The sequence below is a fragment of the Sinocyclocheilus rhinocerous genome, unplaced genomic scaffold, assembly GCF_001515625.1.
Source record: "Sinocyclocheilus rhinocerous isolate Xijiao unplaced genomic scaffold, SAMN03320098_v1.1 scaffold191, whole genome shotgun sequence".
Classification (NCBI taxonomy): domain Eukaryota; kingdom Metazoa; phylum Chordata; class Actinopteri; order Cypriniformes; family Cyprinidae; genus Sinocyclocheilus; species Sinocyclocheilus rhinocerous.
Genome location: NW_015625580.1, coordinates 790428 through 796631, shown reverse-complemented (window position 1 = coordinate 796631; position 6204 = coordinate 790428). Strand labels below are relative to the sequence as shown.

General features: G+C 33.7%; 1 pseudogene; it reads left to right on the top strand.

Moving 5' to 3' along the window:
* Positions 1-250: 250 nt before the first annotated feature.
* Positions 251-6204, top strand: part of LOC107753287 (aldehyde dehydrogenase family 3 member B1-like) — a 14305-nt pseudogene continuing 8351 nt past the window's right edge.

Genomic DNA, 6204 nt, shown 5'->3' with positions numbered 1-6204 from the left:
CAAAACTGTATTAAACTTCCATTCCAAATCTTCAAACACTATTTGAGTTGTGTTATAAAACATCACAGGTTTCATTGTAGACCACAGCTGTGGCTTTTCTGCTTATTGGGCTTCTTTCCTGCTCTTTGGGCTTTATGTAAGTCATGTATAAAAATACACAGGAAGTGTTTATCAGATCATATGTGCCATATGTGGTACCATCTACCTGTAACTAAGCCTAAGGAATAATTCTGTTCATTAAAGTCAGACAATGGAAGATTTTCAAATTGAAATGACAGAAATTGAAATTCCAGAAATTGAAGTTCCAGAAACTGAAGTTCCAGAAGGGGACTTTTGTGATGTGGAGATGGAAATGGATTGTGAATTAGAGATGGAGGATGATAATGCGGATGAAGAATCTGAGACTAAAAGACCATCTCATCCAAAAGCTAAAAATCCAAAACGCCTAATCCAACAAAACCTCCAAGGTCCTCGCAAAGTCCAAGTAAAAGTGAAAGACTACTTGCGCCACTCTGTGTTGACCGTCACCTTCTGCAACTGCCTGTTTCTGGGTACGGCTGCATTGATATACTCCTTAAAGGTAAGGAATTTGCAACAATTACTAACACATTATATGCAATGGGTCAGGTCAAACCGGACTCAGAAACTGATTTTTTTATTTTATTTTTTTTCCTCAAAGAGCCATATGTTTGCCATATATTATGATCAAATGGCAATTTAATTTGTGTATTTATATTCACAGGTAATAAACAGGAAGTATAAGAGAGATGTCAAAGGAGCAAAGAAATTCAGCCGCCGTGCTCTGGCTGCCAATACTTGTGCCATGATTACAACCATCATCACCATAATTGTTGTTTCTGTTGTTGCTGCATTTAGACTTGGTTATTGTTACCGTTAGTATGTTGTATCATTTAAATTTTCAGATCCAGCCATTACAATGAAATATCAACAGCAAAACTTGTAGCTCTGGCTATATGCATATGATACAAGAATACGATGCAATCTACATTCGTCTTCATTAGTTTTGTATCAAAAATTATTCTTTTGTTACGGTTTGATGCTTATTATTAAACATTGCATTCAACTGTACATCTTTGTCTTTTCATTGTATGTTTGTTAATGAGAAGTATACTGACATTTACCTTTTCACACACAGATTATTATATAGTTACAGCTCTTTTAAATATTTAAAACATGGTATTTAAAACATGTTAAGTGTTATAAATCACAAATGAAATACAAGCTACAGTATGAATTTACTTTTGTGCTGAACCACCACTAGGCTTCAGATCAGCAGCACATCCAGGAAAAAAAGGGACCTCGTGCATTATATGTACACACACCCATACACATACATACTGCTTGTGTAGTTTTCATGCATTAAAAGGAGCAAAATTAATAAACTATGAATTAGAGTGTTTGTGAAGTGAAAAGGAATCATAAATATATCTTGATTGTTAATAGATTGTCTTATTAAGTTTTGGGAAAGTATTCTATGACTGTATGAGTCACTATGTAGTGGACGACTTCTTGTGTTCCACTGCAACCTACTAACACAGATGAGAACTGCAGTTTTAAACTATAAGTGTCTAAACCCGTTTTTGTATCATTGCCATATGTTAGTGTCACTGTGTCTCTTGCACAGAAATACACAGCTGAGTCCTCTTCTGTCAGTCCAGACAGTTTCAGATACATCATGCTTTTCGAATCATCTCTGGTGATTTCAAGCGTCCCCTTAAATAATCCTGCCTTATGTCCACTTCCAGAACTGTAGCCCAGATAACCCATCCACATAAATGGTTTTCCAGCTTGTTGTCTGATCTAGTGCATGCTGCAGCAGTCAAAGTTGAACGCAGATCCTCTACAGGACAGAGTCAGTTTCTCCAGGCCTTTTTTTAACTGTGCTTTCAATGGACTCCATTTTTTGACACTGCAGGCCTATAAAGAGAAAGAATAAATAAATGTATTTATTTTTAGAATAAATTAAACAATCTCAAACACATGTATCTATCTTTCTTTCTATCTATCTATCTGTCTGTCTGTCTGTACACACACACTTTAATAACTCACAGTTTGGTTGAACAAAATTAGTAATAAGGGTATATTCTTCATCTTGTGAGTGTTTATATGACTCTACGGCACTCGGCTCAGCAGCATATAAATACTTGCAGTCTATCATAGATTCTTTTGAATATGCATAATGAGGAAATGATGAAAGATGGTCTTTTACACTTACAAAGAGGATAAACAGAATCTGATGTTTGAAGGGCTTATTAAAACTGATTACATTGATTACATCTTTTAATGTTTGATTAGTATGAAATATTTATGTCTGGTAGGGCCTATATATTTAGTTTTTTTATTCACTTAAATGACCAAGCCTAATATAAACTAGTATATAAACAAATGTTTATCTCATGACATTTTTTTGACGAACCATAGAAATGTATAATGATGTTGATAGAATGTCTGATTAAATGTTAAGGTGTTTAAAAGAAAATATCATGTGATTGTGTGAGTCACTGTGTAGTGGGCGGCTTTACTTGTTGGATTCTACTGCAACCTACTGTCACAGATGAGAACTGCAGTTTTACGCTGCAAGTGTTTGTACAAACCCATTTTTGTATCGTTTGCACACAGGTTTGTGTCACTGTGCTTGTCTTGCACAGAAATACACAGCTGAGTCCTCTTCTGTGAGTCCAGACAGTCTCAGTTACACCATGTTTTTTGAATTGTCTCTAGTAATTTCTATTCGGCCCTCAAAACTTTTGGCATAGTCATGTCCTTGTCCATTATACCAAACACGTCCCATCCACACTAGTGCTTTCCTAGGTTGCTGTCTGACCCACTGCATGTCGTAGCTTCCGAAAGTAAATCCTGATCCTCTCCAGGGAAGACTCAGAGTTTCTCCAGGCTTTACCCCTGATACAGAAGAAATGGACTCCAAATTTCACTCCTATTGAAAAATAAAATCGAAATAAGAACATAACATCAGGTACAGTGAATATTTACTGTTACAATTTGAGATGGTGTAAGGTTTCACGTTATGACACACACTTGCAAAGGCCAGTAAAAACAGATGGTAAAGCAGATTCAGTGAAGTGACCTCATATGACATCCAGTGGAGAAGGACTTATCACATATATTCACATATATGTATGCCAATTGGAGGGTAATGACGTCATACAGATTTTTAAAAAAATATATATATATAATATATATAATTCCATTTACATTCTAAATATACATCTATGAATAATAACAATATGATTTCACATGGTGCAGTTTTATATACAGTGGCTGTTCAAAATGATTCATGTTTGGCCACTCCATAAGTGGATGCCACTTATTTAAACCGGATTAACACAACAGCAGCAACAATTAGAGACAAAATGAGAAAGAGAATTGGCCTTTACTGAGAGAGCAGCTTCTTGACCATCATTCAAAAGTAGCAAAGGAGTTTTGTCTTTTTGTCAAAGTATTCATTCTAACACAATAAATGACTTTTATCTATTTATTTACTTAATGTAGACTTAAATATATAATTTCAAAAGACTAAATCTATCTGGTCTTTAAATGTCCAAATGTGATGTTGTGCTAGGAATTTAAACTTTAATCACATTTGATTTGATAATTTACTCATTTGTCAAATTTATTTATAACATTCAAACTATTAAAGTAGGAAAATATCAACATTTATAACTACTTAATATATATTAATATCCTAATCGTAAAAAGATTTTAATGTGAAATCGCACCTGAAGGAGAAGGCATATAATTTCATGAACAACTGTATGATAATGCAAAAAGAATTAAACATGTGTCAGCCCACACAAAGGAGTCAAACTGAAAATTCCCTGGGGCAGGTCCCGAAACCATTTATACCCAAGAGAATATGTAGCCAAAGCTTATTACAGCTCACTGAAACACTGCTAAAACTAGTGAACCTTTCAAGCGTTAAACCGCCTTGTTTTGTTAGTCAAAACATTAACAGCTGTGCATTAGCTTTTTTTCTCCCAACATTGTTTTTTGTTTTTTTAATTAGTATTTTCATGACTTTTAAAATAATATACACTGTAAAAATAGGGCACAATGTACTTTATAATTTGAAGGAATTTTTCTGTATTTAATTTTTACAGACAATGAATTAATGTACCTTTTGAAGTGTTACATTTTATTTAATTTTACATTCATACTATCAGGGTTTTTGTGTGTCTTAAAAAGGTCTTTAAAAATCTTAATTCACCCTTGACCCTTTCATAATTTAAAGCTTTAAAAGTGTCTAAAATAAGAGCAGAAAATCTTAAATTCATAAAGTAGGGCATTAAATGTTGCATGCATTGCAAAAAAAAATTATATCTTCCTCAGTATTTTTGTTTTCAAATACAAACATCTAAACATCACTAAATCAAGATACATTTACTTGAAATGCAAGTTTAAAATGAAGCCTTGAAAAACTGAACAAAATTAAATGAGTTTCTGCTCAAAACAAAAACAATGGTGTGTTTAAGGCTTTTGCACTGATTTTTTTATTTATCTATTTTTTAATGAATTTAAAAGTAATGGAGATTATATTTTCAAACTTTGAAGTGTTGTGAATACAACTCATTGCTACCTAGACATTTTCATTTAGAGAACATGCTGACATAGCCTATTGCGTTCCCTTCAATTTATTCCTTAAATTTTCTTTACTTGGTCTTAAAAAGTCTTCATAAAACCTGCAGAAACGCTATAAATATGCACAGGCCAGTTATTGCAACAGTTTCAATAACACCATGTGTGTTTGGGCCTCATGTGTTTCTATCTTCACCTCTTGCTTTACCAAAATTAGTCTAATATAGAAGCTTCAGAGTCTGATAAGTGCATTATTATGAGCAAATTCAATACAATTTAGGAAAATATTTTGCTATAATCAAAATTACATTAGGCTACATAAAAATTTTTTACTGTGCTAGAACTCATTGCTACCTAGACATTTTCATTTAGAGAACATGCTGACATAGCCTATTGCGTTCCCTTCAATTTATTCCTTAAATTTTCTTTACTTGGTCTTAAAAAGTCTTCATAAAACCTGCAGAAACGCTATAAATATGCACAGGCCAGTTATTGCAACAGTTTCAATAACACCATGTGTGTTTGGGCCTCATGTGTTTCTATCTTCACCTCTTGCTTTACCAAAATTAGTCTAATATAGAAGCTTCAGAGTCTGATAAGTGCATTATTATGAGCAAATTCAATACAATTTAGGAAAATATTTTGCTATATATTAATCAAAATTACATTAGGCTACATAAAAAATTTTTACTGTGCTAGATTAAATGTCTCGTCTTCATATAAATAAATACATTTAAAAATATCGTTTCCAGTTTTTTCTTGTTTCTGTTGCAACAAACTAAACAGCAGTTTTTTCGGGAAGCATGAATGACTAAGATACCAAACTCGACAAACTTGAATTTTAATTAAACGCGAAAACCCGGAACTATTCTTCACGTGTTACATTGAAAAACATCGGGCTGTACCAGTAAGTGGTGTTATTTTATAAGAAAGGTACGTTTATAAGATTATTGTCGTTATGTAAAGTTTGTCACACTTGGGTGATCTTGTAAAGGGCTTCTTATTTATCATGCACTTTTTGTAAATAAGCATGTTGTGTTGTTTATTTAAAGGGGGCATATGGCGTTGCTAAAAAGAACATTATTTGGTGTATTTGGTGTAATGAAATGTGTTTATGCGGTTTAAGGTTAAAATAACACATTATTTTCCACATACTGTACATTATTGTTTCTCCTCTATGCTCCGCCTTTCTGAAATGCGTCGATTTTTACAAAGCTCATTGGTCTGAAAAGCGTGGTGTGCTCTGATTGGCCAGCTATCCAGTGCGTTGTGATTGGCCGAATACCTCAAGCATGTGACGGAAATGTTACGCCCCTTACCAGTGTTGCACGATAATTATCGTATTTGTACGACAATTTTGACCTCTGTACGATGTACGATCAATAATGAAAAAAATCCCATAATGTACGATAATTTCATAATTTTATGACAATTCAAATGATAGTAGTTGTAGTCATAGGGCTTCTATATTCATACACGAAATCGGCTCATTACAGACACTCTAAATGAGCCCATGCACACCTCAGAGTGTGTTAAGAATGCAGGAGGGTGCCCTGCTTTAAAGCCAACGAGCACTATGTTGCGGTCCAT